Below are 14,351 nucleotides of genomic sequence, written 5' to 3' on the forward strand. Positions count from 1 at the left end.
CGGGTTTATATACAGTTTAAAGAATAATTCTAGGTATGGATATTTTTTGCAAGAATGTAGCTACATGTACAGTGTATTCATAAAGTATTCAGACCCTTTTCACTTTTTTTCAATTTTGTTCTGTTGCAGCCTGATACTACAGTTGTTTAAATTTATTTTTTTCTCGTTAATCTTCACTCAGTAATTACAAAGTGAAAACAGAATTTTAGAAATGTCTGCAAATTTTTAAAAAAGAAAAAACTGAGATATCACATGTACTTAAGTATTCAGACTCTTTACTCAGTATTTTGTTAAAGCACCTTTGGCAGCATTTACAGACTCAAGTTGTTTTGGGTATGACGCCACAAGCCTTGCACACTTAGATTGGGGGATGTTCTGCAATTCTTCTTTACGTATCCTCTCAAGCCCAGTCAGGTTGGATGAGGACTTTTGGTGGACAGCGGCTTTCAGGTCTCTTTCAAGGAATGTTCAATAAGGTTCAAGTTAGGGCTATGGAAGGGCCAGTCTAGGACAGAGTTGTACCTTACCCACTCCTTTGTTGTCTTGGCTGTGTGCTTAGGATCATTGTCATGTTGGCAGGTGATCCTTTGACCCAATATGAGGTCCTAAGCACTGTGAAACAGACTGTCATTGAGGATATCTCTGTACTTTTCTCCATTAAGCTTTCCCTCAACCCTGATCTGTCTCCCAGCCCCTGCTGCTGAAAAACACCCCCTGTCATGGTCATGGGTCAGGAAAATGTACGCAGATACGAATGCCAGGACATAAGACCCTATCGAGGGGACTGAGTCCACACTTGGTGACAAGAGACTTCAACATACCTAGTTTAGGAACTCATGTCTCTCGCCCCAGGGTTCAAGTTACATAGTTACATAGTCGGTATGGCTGAAAAAAGACAATTGTCCATCCAGTTCAACCTGTGTAGGTTTATGTGTATCAGTGTCTATAATGATTTCCCATATCCCTGTATGTTGTGTCCTTTAAGATGCACATCTAAAAGTCTTTTACAAATATCCATACTCCCTGCAGCCACCACCAATTGTGGTAGAGAGTTCCACATCCCTATTGCCCTAACAGTGAAGAACCCCCTACACAGTTTAAGGTTAAACCGCTTCTCCTCCAGTCTCATTGTGTGCCCCATGTCCTTTTACAATCCCTATGACTGAATAGTTTATTTCCTATACTGGGATCCTCATTGAGATATTTGTAGATCGTACTGAGTATTACCAGGGAGGCGGACTTTTTAGGCTAAGAAACAGTGGAGAAGATTTGGCAGTATAAAAAATATAAATTTATTGAAAAATACAATATCTAAAAAACAATGACAATTGTAACATATAGCATCTATGATTACTGTGCAGTGAGCCCTTGTATGTCTACGCTTTTCACCGTTAGGCTTCCTCAGCACACAGCCAAGGTTCACAGATGAGACAGAGAAGGGAATATGTCTCTCTATCTTAAATTGGAATGCAAAATCATGCAAGTCACGGTAGTATGAGAAAGTTCAATCAGCAGTAAGAAAGTATATTAGATATAGCTAAATATCTCAGCAGAGGCATGTAAACAATATTCCTAATTAAGGGAGCAGCCATTAGAGGGAGGAGGGCCAACACCGGATGCACCACTTAGATCCTGGATTTAGTATCAGCAATGCTGAAGGCTCAATACAATCCCATCGCTGCATATTCAGGATACAAATAATCCAGCGTGCCCCTGGGAGACAGCAATATTTTGCCTTATTTTGTTTCCTCAATGATTTATGGACGTGGCCTATTTTTGGTGCACTTTCCTCTTTTTTTGTGTATATTTGTAGATCGCTATCATGCCCCCTCTTAACCACTTCAGCCCCGGAAGGATTTACCCCCTTCCTGACCAGAGCACTTTTTACAATTTGGCACTGCATCGCTTTAACTGCTAATTGTGCGGTCATGCAATGCTGTAACCAAACGAAATTTGCGTTCTTTTCTTCCCACAAATAGAGCTTTCTTTTGATGGTATTTGATCACCTCTGCCGTTTTTATTTTTTGCGCTATACACGGAAAAAGACCGCAAATTTTGAAAAAAAATGATATTTTCTACTTTTTGTTCTAAAAAAAATCCAATAAACTCAATTTTAGTCATACATTTAGGCCAAAATGTATTTGGCCACATGTCTTTGGTAAAAAAAATGTCAATAAGTGTATATTTATTGGTTTGCGCAAAAGTTATAGTGCCTACAAACTAGGGTACATTTTCTGGAATTTACACAGCCTTTAATTTATGACTGCCTATGTCGTTTCTTGAGGTGCTAAAATGGCAGGGCAGTACAAAACCCCCACAAATGACCCCATTTTGGAAAGTAGACACCCCAAGGAAATTGCTGAGAGGCATGTTGAGCCCATTGAATATTCATTTTTTTTGTCCCAAGTGATTGAATAATGACAAAAAAAAAAAAAAATTACAAAAAGTTGTCACTAAATGATATATTGCTCACACAGGCCATGGGCATATGTGGAATTGCACCCCAAAATACATTTAGCTGCTTCTCCTGAGTATGGGGATACCACATGTGTGGGACTTTTTGGGAGCCTAGCCGCATACGGGGCCCCGAAAACCAATCACTGCCTTCAGGATTTCTAAGGGCGTACATTTTTGATTTTACTCCTCACTACCTATCACAGTTTTGAAGGCCATAAAATGCCCAGATGGCACAAACCCCCCCCCCAAATGACCCCATTTTGGAAAGTAGACACCCCAAGCTATTTGCTAAGAGGCATGTTGAGTCCATGGAATATTTTATATTTTGACACAAGTTGCGGGAAAGTGACAATTTATTTATTTATTTATTTATTTTTTGCACAAAGTTGTCACTAAATGATATATTGCTCACACAGGTCATGGGCATATGTGGAATTGCACCCCAAAATACATTCTGCTGCTTCTCTTGAGTACGGGGATACCACATGTGTGGGACTTTTTAGGATCCTAGCCGCGTACGGGACCCCGAAAACCAATCACCGCCTTCAGGATTTCTAAGGGTGTACATTTTTGATTTCACTCTTCACTGCCTATCACAGTTTCGGAGGTCATGGAATGCCCAGGTGGCACAAACCCCCCCCAAATGACCCCATTTTGGAAAGTAGACACCCCAAGCTATTTGCTGAGAGGCATGGTGAGTATTTTGCAGCTCTCATTTGTTTTTGAAAATGAAGAAAGACAAAAAAATAAATTTTTTTTTTCTTTTTTTAATTTTCAAAACTTTGTGACAAAAAGTGAGGTCTGCAAAATACTCACTATACCGCTCAGCAAATAGCTTTGGGTGTCTACTTTCCAAAATGGGGTCATTTGGGGGGGGTTTGTGCCACCTGGGCATTCCATGGCCTCCGAGACTGTGATAGGCAGTGAAGAGTGAAATCAAAAATTTACGCCCTTAGAAAGCCTGAAGGCGGTGCTTGGTTTTCGGGGTCCCATACACGGCTAGGCTCCCAAAAAGTCTCACACATGTGGTATCCCCGTACTCAGGAGAAGCAACAGAATGTATTTTGGGGTGTAATTTCACATATTCCCATGGCATGTTTGAGCAATATATCATTTAGTGACAACTTTGTGCAAAAAAAAAAAAAAAAAAAATTTGTCTCTTTCCTGCAACTTGTGTCACAATATAAAATATTCCATGGACTCAACATGCCTCTCAGCAAATAGCTTGGGGTGTCTACTTTCCAAAATGGGGTCATTTGGGGGGGGTTTGAACTGTCCTGGCATTTTATGCACAACATTTAGAAGCTTATGTCACACATCACCCACTCTTCTAACCACTTGAAGACAAAGCCCTTTCTGACACTTTTTGATTACATGAAAAAATTATTTTTTTTTGCAAGAAAATTACTTTGAACCCCCACACATTATATATTTTTTTTTAAAGCAAATGCCCTACAGATTAAAATGGTGGGTGTTTAATTTTTTTTTTTCACACAGTATTTGCGCAGCGATTTTTGCAAACGCATTTTTTGGGTAAAAAACACACTTTTTTACATTTTAATGCACTAAAACACACTATATTGCCCAAATGTTTGATGAAATAAAAAAGATGATCTTAGGCCGAGTACATGGATACCAAACATGACATGCTTTACAATTGTGCACAAACGTGCAGTGGCAACAAAATAAATACATTTTTAAAAGCCTTTAAAAGCCTTTACAGGTTACCACTTTAGATTTACAGAGGAGGTCTACTGCTAAAATTACTGCCCTCGATCTGACCGTCGCGGTGATACCTCACATGCATGGTGCAATTGCTGTTTACATTTGACGCCAGACCGACGCTTGCGTTCGCCTTAGCGCGAGAGCAGGGGGGACAGGGGTGCTTTTTTTTTTTTTTTTTTTTCTTTATTATCTTTTTGCTTTTTTATCTTATTTTAAAACTGTTCCTTTCATTTTTTTTTTTTTAATCATTTTTATTGTTATCTCAGGGAATGTAAATATCCCCTATGATAGCAATAGGTAGTGACAGGTACTCTTTTTTGAAAAAATTGGGGTCTATTAGACCCTAGATTTCTCCTCTGCCCTCAAAGCATCTGACCACACCAAGATCGGTGTGATAAAATGCTTCCCCAATTTCCCAATGGCGCTATTTACATCCGGCGAAATCTAAGTCATAAAATGCTCGTAGCTTCCGGTTTCTTAGGCCATAGAGATGTTTGGAGCCACTCTGGTCTCGGATCAGCTCTATGGTCAGCTGGCTGAATCTCCGGCTGCATTCTCAGGTTCCCTGTTGAGACAGGAGAGCCAGAGAAAAACACGGAAGACGGTGGGGGGGGGCATTCTCTCCCACTGCTTGTAAAAGCAGTCTAGAGGCTAATTAGCCGCTAGGATTGCTTTTACATGAAAGCCGACCGCTGGCTGAAAAGAATGATACCAAGATGATACCTAAACCTGCAAGCATCATTCTGGTATAACCACTCAAAGTCGTGAATGGTGTACCTGAAAACAAAAAAATGGTTAACAATAAAGCACAGTAAACGGTAAAGTATAAAAAATTGCATACCTGAAAAGCAAACATGATAAAACATAATAACAATAAAACATTGCAGAATAGAATACAGTAAAAAAGAGCAGAACAATAGAGAGAATAGAGAGAGAGAGAATAGAGAGAGAACAATAAAACGACAACTATTATTTTTTATTTTATATTTTTGTTTGTGTTTTTTTTTTTTTTTTACACTTTTTTTGTAACTGTAACTTTTATAACTGTAACCGGTTCCAGGTTCGGGTCTCTCAAAATGCGATGGCATCTTGGGAGACCCTGTGAAAGTGTGTCCTAGTCTGTGCAATGCTGTACCCTACGCTAATACTCAACTAGTGAATGGTAGCGTTCAAAACATTCACCAATGCAAAGACCAGGATTGACAGGAGGGACAATAATAGCGGGTGTCACGCCTATATCCGCGTTTGCTGCAGACACAACATCTTTTTTGGGGGGGTTCGTTGGGTAGGGGTACTCGGGAGGACATAAAAATGCCTCTCATGCAGCCGACTGCATTTGGTTGGGGATGTGAATGGGGGAAGTAAGGGCGCTGCAGAAGTGGTGGGTTCCCAATTAGGATTGGCGAATGCAGCAGGAAGGGCATTATGGGCACAACGGGCCTGTGTTTGTCTTTTTGGTGGCAGCGGGACACTATTTGTGCTTGCCACCTCACCAGCTTGAACTGCACTTATGGGACTCGCCACGTCACCAAGTGTTACTGCAGTGCTGGTTTGACTACGACCGGGGTGTACTAGGCCGCTGGCGCTTGCCAGTTCACCAAAACGCTACCAAAAAAACTGTTAACGATCGCAGGGATCAGGCCTGACTCTGCGAATGCTGCAGTTATGCGTTTAGTGTTTTGTAAGTGACAGTGATCGATCGATACTGCACTTGGGTGGGCTGGGCTGGGCCGGGCGGAGGGGCAAAACGCAGGTGCTAGCCGGTATCTGGGCTGATCCCACTAACACTGCGTTTTTGGGAACCCTAAACTGCTGGGGACGCCAGTATAGATCTGATCGGATCAGATCAGATATTGATCCGTTCAGATACTATACCACTAAGGGAGGTGTACGGTGCGTGCGTGGGTGTTAGCGCTACTGGCACTAACCTGACGCTGCCTGGGGCTGGTGTTTGCCAGTTCACCAAAACGCTACCAAAAAAACTGTTAGCGATCGCAGGGATCAGGCCTGACTCTGCGAACGCTGCAGTTATGCGTTTAGTGTTTTGTAAGTGACAGTGATCGATCGATACTGCACTTGGGTGGGCTGGGCTGGGCCTGGCGGAGGGGCAAAACGCAGGTGCTAGCAGGTATCTGGGCTGATCCCGCTAACACTGCGTTTTTGGGAACCCTAAACTGCTGGGGACACTAGTATAGATTTAAACAGATCAGATATTGATCCGATCAGATACTATACCACTAAGGGAGGCGTATGCTGCGTGCGTGGGTGTTAGCGGTACTGGCGCTAATCTGACGCTGCCTGGGGCGATGCATATCACCGCCGGGCGATCAGGGGGCTAAACCTTTATTCGGTAATAAACGGCGGGTGCCCTGACACTATAAAAAATAAACGAACTAACCAGCGTCACCCGTAACGGTTATACGGTGATCAGTGGTGAAAGGGTTAACTAGGGGGCAATCAAGGGGTTAAAACATTTATTAGATAGTATATGGGGGTCCCTGTCGCTATAAAACGCTGACGGCGAACCTAAATATTTAGGTCCCTAACTAGCGTCACCAGCGACACTAATACAGCGATCAGAAAAATGATCGCTTAGCGACACTGGTGACGGGGGGTGATCAAGGGGTTAAAACTTTATTAGGGGGGGTTAGGGGGGTATCCTAGACCTAAAGGGGGCCTAATACTCACTGCCCTAACACTGTAACTGTCACAAACTGACACCAATACAGTAATCAGAAAAAAAAAAACCTGCTTGGTGTCAGTTTGTGACAGGGGGGGGGTGATTGGGGGGGATCGGGGGGCGATCGGGGGGGGGGATCGGGGTGTTTTGTGTGCCTGGCATGTTCTACTGTGTGTGTAGTGTGTTGGTGCACTCACATTACAGTCTTCTCTCCTCGGCCCGAAACGGAAAATACCGAGCCGAGGAGAGATGACATCATTTCCTCTGCCTCTGTGTACAATACAGAGGCAGGGAAATGATCCCATTGGCTGGGAGCAATCGCGAGGGGGGGGCCACGAATGGATGGCCTCCCCCTCACCACCGATCGCCGGGGGAGATTTGCCGACCGCCGCAGGCACCGGGGGGGGGGTCCGATCGGACCCCCCACCCGCGGGCAGGCAAGGACGTACCTGTAAGTCCTTTTGCCTGCCGGTGCCATTCTGCCGACGTATATAGTCGTGCGGCGGTCGGCAAGTGGTTAAGCATCTCATCTCCAGCGAGAATAAATTTAGTGTTTGCAGTCGTTCCCATAATTGAGGTCCTCCAATCCCCTTATTCATTTTGTTGCCCTTCTTTGGACTTTCTCCAGCTCCAGCACATCCCTTTGGTGACCAGAACTGGACGGAAAGCTCCAGATGAGGCCTGACCAGAGTTTTATAAAGTGGCAGGATTATAGTTTTATTCCTCTTTTTATGTATACTAATATTCTGCCTGCTTTGTTAGCTGCAGCTTGGCACTGCATGCTGTTGCTCAATCTGTTGTCTATTAGCACCCCCAGATCCTTCTCCATCCTTGATTCTCCCAGCTGTTCTCCACCTGGTGAATATATTTCATTCATGTTTTTTGACCCCAAGTGCATTATTTTACATTTCTCCACATTAAACCTCATTTGCAATTTGTTTGTCCACTCCTGTATTTTATTCAGGTCATTCTGCAAAATTTCTATGTCCTGATGAGAGTTTATTACTCTGCTTATCTTTGTGTTGTCCGCAAAAACTGAGACTGAAGTAGTTATCCCATACTATATATCATTTATGAATATGTTGAATAGAAGTGATCCCAAGACAGAGCCTTGGGGTACCCCACTTACTACTCCAGACCATTCTGAGTACATGTCATTTATCACTAGTACTAACCTTTGGACCCGTCCCTGTAACCAGTTTCTTACCCAAGCACAAGCACAAACCCTATAGTCCAAGCCTGCAGACCTCAGCTTGTAAATGAAGCGTTTATGGGGGGACGGTATCAAATGCTTTTTCAAAGTCTAGACCACAGACCTCCCCCTATTTAGATGGCAGCTCCCTTCCTAGTAGAATGTTAGCAGATTGGTCTGGCAGGAACGTCCTCTCATAAACTCATGCTGATTATCACTAATGGTATTTTTCTGCTCATTAAGACTTGGGATATAGTCCCTAATCATGCCCTCCAATAATTTACCCACATTTAATGTTAGGCTAACTGGCCTATAATTCCCAGGAATATGTCTCTGCCCTATTTTGAATATCGGTACCACGTTGGCTTTTCTTCAATCAGCTGGTACCAATCCTGTCATTATGCTGTCCACAAAGATTGGGTATAATGGCCTGGCTATAACTTGACTGAGTTCTCTGAAGACTCTCGGGTGTAAGCCATCGGTTCCTTGTGATTTATTTGTGTTAAGTTTATCAAGTCTTTCATTGTCTCTGGCATCTGTTAGCCACGTGGGTATGTCATGTGTTGTGTTACTAACACTACAGTCGCTGTTGGTAAACCCTTCTTTTTCCTGCGTAAAAACCATGGAGAATAAGGCATTTAGTACAGTTGCCTTCTTTGTGTCATCTGTAACCATCTTCCCATCCTCATCTTTTAAGTGTCCAATGTGCTCCGATTTTGTCTTTTTACTGTTAATATATCTAAAAAAAAAATGTTGGGTTATTTTTACTCTCTTCCGCTATGTGTCTCTCGTAATCCCTTTTAGCCGCCCTGAATATGATTTTACATTTCTTATTGCATACCTTGTAGTGCTCGAATGCTGATGGTGACCCATTCCCTTTATATTTTTTAAAGGCTATACTTTTCTCCTTGATGAGGCTACTCACATTACGGTTTAACCCCCCAGGTTTATTTTCGCTCTTCTATATTTATTGCCTATTGGAATGCACTGTTTGATATGTTTGTTTATTGTGCTCCTAAAGCATTCCTATTTCTCTTCCGTGTTCAATATTTCCAGAATTTGTTCCCAATTAATGTCATGTAGCAATGACCGTAGTTCAGGAAAATTGGCTTGTTTGAAACTTAGTGTTTTAGTACTACCTATATGCCTCCCTTGCCTATGATTTATATCATCCTATGATCTCTAGATCCCAAGTTGTTGTGTATCTCCACATCTGAGATCAGACTTGAATCGTTCGTAATTAATAGCTCTAACAAGGCATTCTTTCTAGTTGGGGAATCCACCAATTGGGACATGAAGTTGTTCTGTAAAACATTCATGAAATGAGTGAGCTGTTCCCTCTGCCCAGTCAATATCGGGATAATTGAAGTCCCCCATTATGATTACATTTCCCTGTTTCCCTGCCATTTCTAGTTGAGATAGTAATTCCAGCTCCTCCTCTTCCTTCATGTTGGCTGGCCTATAGCATACACCCACTATTAATTTCCCACTTACTTCCTCTCTTTGGTGTCACCACATTGACCTTGGATTACACTCCAGCGCAATACCTATTACACCACACGACTCTATCTAAAAAAGAATACTACAAATCCTTTGCTATGCACATGGTGAAGGCGGTAAGACTCTGTGTTCCTGTACATTGGCGATCTATGCACATTCCGACTATCAGAGAATGGTTTACTAGACTTTCTAAAATAGAGGAGATGGAGGCGTTTATCTATATTTCTCAAGAGCGGATACAAAAATGTACAAGTACATGTGCATGTTGGACCCACTTTAAAACCACAGAGCGTTTCCAATCCTATGATTCTTAGATAAAGGATTGTCACACAAGCTGTACATGGAGAATAAGACAGTCCAAACTGAGCCGACAAACGGGGAAAAGGGGGGGAGGTATAATCCTTCCTGCTATCATACTCTCCTTACCCTTCTCCCCTCCGGCCCCTTTCTATCTCTTTCCTTCCCTCCCCCCCCCCCCTTTTTTTTTACCCCTTCCCTTCTTTTACTTCTATTCTCTGATTTCTTAGTTATCTTACCCTGGTATAAGAATTCCAGTAATCCTTATGAACCACGCATAGTGGGATTGATGGGAATTTGCATAGCAGTATAAAGCTTTCAATTTCGTTGCTCAACAAAAATTTTGCTTATATGAATCCCCAAATTTACTGTTCTATTATCTTTGTTATACTTTATGGCTTGCAAGCCATTGATAGTCTGCGGTATATTTGCATGTCATGTATAATGTTTGCATTGTAAGCACTTACCTCTTTTTATCGTCAATAAAAAAAAAGTTTATGGAAAAAAAACAAAACAATAAAGTCTTTCTTATAAAAAAATATATGGTCATTTCAAGTGAAGTGATGAACTGTGGTGGAAAAACATTCCTTATAAAAACAAGTGAGAAGATGTCACCAAAAGAAGAAAAACAAGGTCCACAAAGACATAAATGAGCGAGTTTGGGGTGGAGGAACTTGACTGGCCTGCACCTCAACCTGATAGAACACCTTTGAGATGAATTAGAGAGGAGACTGCTAGCCAGGCCTTCTCATCCAACATCAGTGCCTGACCTCACAATGCGCTTCTGGAAGAATGAGAAGAATGGTCAAACTTTCCTATAGACACACTCCTAAACCTTGTGAACAGCCTTCCCAGAAGAGTTAAAGCTATTATAGCTACAAAGGATGGGCCAACTCAATATTGAACCCTACGGACCAAGAATGGGATGCTAATAAAGTTCATGTGTGTGTAAAGGCAAGTGTCACAATACTTTTGGTAATATAGTGTGTCTATGTATATATATATATATATATATATATATATATATATATATGGTATCTCACAAAAGTACACCGAGTACACCGCTCACATTTTTGTAAATATTTTATCATATCTTTTCATGTGACAACACTGAAGGAATGACACTTTGCTACAATGAAAAGTAGTGAATGTACAGCTTGTATAACAGTGTAAATTTACTGTCCTCTCAAAATAACTCAACACACAGACAATAATGTCTAAACCGCTGGCATCAAAAGCGATTACATCCCTCTTAGACTCCGCGCCCTGGGGAATCTATGCTCTAGCTCCCAGTGGGATCTGTGTCAGTGATCCAGTAGACCTGCTTCCTGAACCTCCCAGGGTTCTATCCGCAGCAGTCAGCCGTAGGGTCCACTACCTTGCGGTGCACTCCTGATCCCAACGGTTGCATCTGTCACCCAGCCTCTAGGTGACCTGACAACCAATTGCCGCACACTGCATCAAATTGGTCTGCATGGCTGTCGTCCCAGAAGGAAGCCTCTTCTAAAGATGACGCTCAAAGACAAGTGTGTCTTGCCTACAATCAAGTATGGTGGTGGGAGTGTCATGGTCTGGGGCTGCATGAGTGCTGCCGGCACTGGGGAGCTACAGTTCATTAAAGGAACCATAATTGCCAACATGTACTGTGACATACTAAAGCAAATTTACACTGTTATACAAGCTGTACACTCACTACTTTACATTGTAGCAAAGTGTCATTTCCTCAGTGTTGTCACATGAAAAGATATAAAAAAAATTTAGAAAAATGTGAGGGGTGTACTCACTTTTGTGAGATATATATATATATATATATATATATATATATATATATATATATATATATATATATATATATATATATATTCTACCCTTTTGTTCTTACTTGCATAACATAGATGTCAATCAACTTTAATAAAAAAAACAAAGCAAAATTGTACCCGCCTGAAGAAGTGGAACAACTTTGTGGAAAACGCGTCGAGTGAGACTACCTAAAAGAGAATTACAGAGTTTTATGGTCAGGTATAATATTTATGTAATATGTCCATATAGCAGTTGATAACGCAATCAAGTTGTGTATACAGGTTTTCTGTATGTATTAATCAATAATGTAGTAATGTTGATTTTATGAAAATAAAATGATATAAAAAAAAATGGCGATTTTAATTAAGGGTCAATAGGTCCCTTGAAAGTCCATACTTTTTTCCCCTTTCTTCTTCTGCATATTATACAATTTGGATGTGGCCCCATACTCTGAGCCAAAAAAAACAAAACATGCTTTAACTGTGCACCTTACTGTAGGCATATTCCCTATTTTAGAATGACAGTACTGTGTAATACAACAGAGCACTGACTGGCTCACACAGCTGGTCCTGCCTCTTTCTTTCTATGATTACAGGAAGCCAGTAGTGTATTTAGGTTTTGTGCTGCCCTAGGCCTGACTAAACTCGTGCACCCCCTAATTTAAATATGACCCACCCCTTCCTGTCACACCCCTTGCTGTTTAAGACCCGCCCTGACATTTTCGAGTGGGGACACAAGTTCTGAGGACTTGGGGGGGGGGGCAATGGATTTCTTTAATTTGCATAGATTTCTTCTCACTTCCTGTTTGGCTATGGGGCAGGAAGTGAAGGAAAATCTCTGCAATGGGACAGGGATGGTAAAAAATAAACTGACTGGAGCTATAACCCTCCCTTAATCTATCCAAAATGAAAAAAAAAAGTGTTGCCTATAGTTCTACTTTAAGCACAAATTTTGTACTGGAAGCAGTGCAACCACTTTATGGGGGCGCTAGACTAATTTGCCTCTGAACCCAGTCCGCCCCGTAGGACTGGTGCTACACTAACAGCAGTGTTGCCAACCATCAGTATTTTTACTGGCAGCCAGTAAAAAACAGGCAATTTTCTCCTGCCAGTAAATGTCAGTAAAAAGAAAAGGTTGCCAGTAAAAAATATGGCTGTGACGCTCGGCCCAAAGCCAGCCAAGACCATACGATGCCTGTTACAGTGTGTTCGGGCGGCTCTGGTGGAGGTGGTGCCTGTGCATGTTCTGGGATGTCATGGTGCAAGGGAGCCAAGCAGAGCGGCCAGAGCCTTGTGTGTGGGTCTGCGCAATAGGAGCAAGGCAGGCTGGGAGCGGGACCATCAGTGCTGTTTGGACTGGAGGGACCACCTGGCTTGGAGAGAGAGACTGTCACTGTGACTGCTGCACACTGCTGTCAGTATCACTGTGAGAGTCAATTTCGTGTGTGTGTCACCCATTCTAATTTCTTGCCCTGCTGAGTCCTGTCCCTGAGCTACTTACTTACTATATCGAAAATAAAATAAGAAATATGTTTTTTGCCTTATTCTCTACCTTAAATCACACTGATAATCACATATTGTACTTGTTTGTAGCCTAAATAGTGAAATTTGTACTTACTACTGTAATTTTGTAACTTTTGGAAATGCCAGTAAAAACTTGGCTGTGCCAGTAAATTTTGGGTGTCATGTCAGTAAATTTCAATCTGTTAGGTTGGCAACACTGACTAACAGTGTAGTGCAAGCTGGCAGGGACTCTTTCCGTGCTGCCCTCCCTGCAAAGTGCTGCCCTAGGCCTGGGCCTTGTTGGCCTAGGCCAGGATACAACGTTGCAGGAAGCTAACAAAAGGTAGATCTGAGGTACTTATCTTAGCTGCATTGAAAATTAATTTAAAGTTATATTAAAGCCTTGTTTTTTTTTTTTTTTTTTAAATAACAAACTTGTTATACTTACCTGCATACCTCCCAACTTTTTGAGATGGGAATGAGGGACACCTATCAGCAAAAGTATGCAGGCATAGGACACACCCCTTGCCACGCCCCCTTAAAGGAGAATTGTACAAAAAAACAAGATTGGTTAAACCCACAAGTGCTTTTTTTACCACTACTATTCCTTTATATTGGCTTTTGGAATTTACAAATGCAGCAATTTAGAAATCAGATGAAAGATTTAGCTCTGGAAAACACTTTTTGATAGATAAAAAGTGCATTTTACATACAGCTATATAGATCAGACAAAAATTAGGACAAATGAGGTGGAATGAGGGACAGAGGGACATTGCTCCAAATCAGGGACAGTCCCTCGAAATCAATGACAGTTGGGAGCTATGCTTACCTGCTCTGTGTAGTTGTTTTGCACAGAGCAGCCCTGATCTTCCTCTTCTCGGGTCCCATGCTCCTGGCCCCTCCCTCCTGCAGGGTGCCCCCACAGCAAACAGCTTGCTGTGAGGGCACCCAAGCAGGCTTGCTCCCGACCCCAGCTCTGTGTGTCCATTCACACATGAAGCCATGGCTCAGCCCCGCCCCCTCCATCTCCTGATTCGCTCACTTGCTATAATTGACAGCCAATGGCTCCTGCTAACCGGCCAAAAGCCAATCGGGAGTATGATTCCCCGGAGAGGCAAGGCTCTTGTTGACATCACTTGATCGAGATTGGGGCTCAGGTAAGTATTAGGGGAGGCTGGGGGCTGCTGCACACATAAGG

This window comes from Aquarana catesbeiana, linkage group LG08, assembly GCF_042186555.1.
Source record: "Aquarana catesbeiana isolate 2022-GZ linkage group LG08, ASM4218655v1, whole genome shotgun sequence".
Classification (NCBI taxonomy): Eukaryota; Metazoa; Chordata; class Amphibia; order Anura; family Ranidae; genus Aquarana; species Aquarana catesbeiana.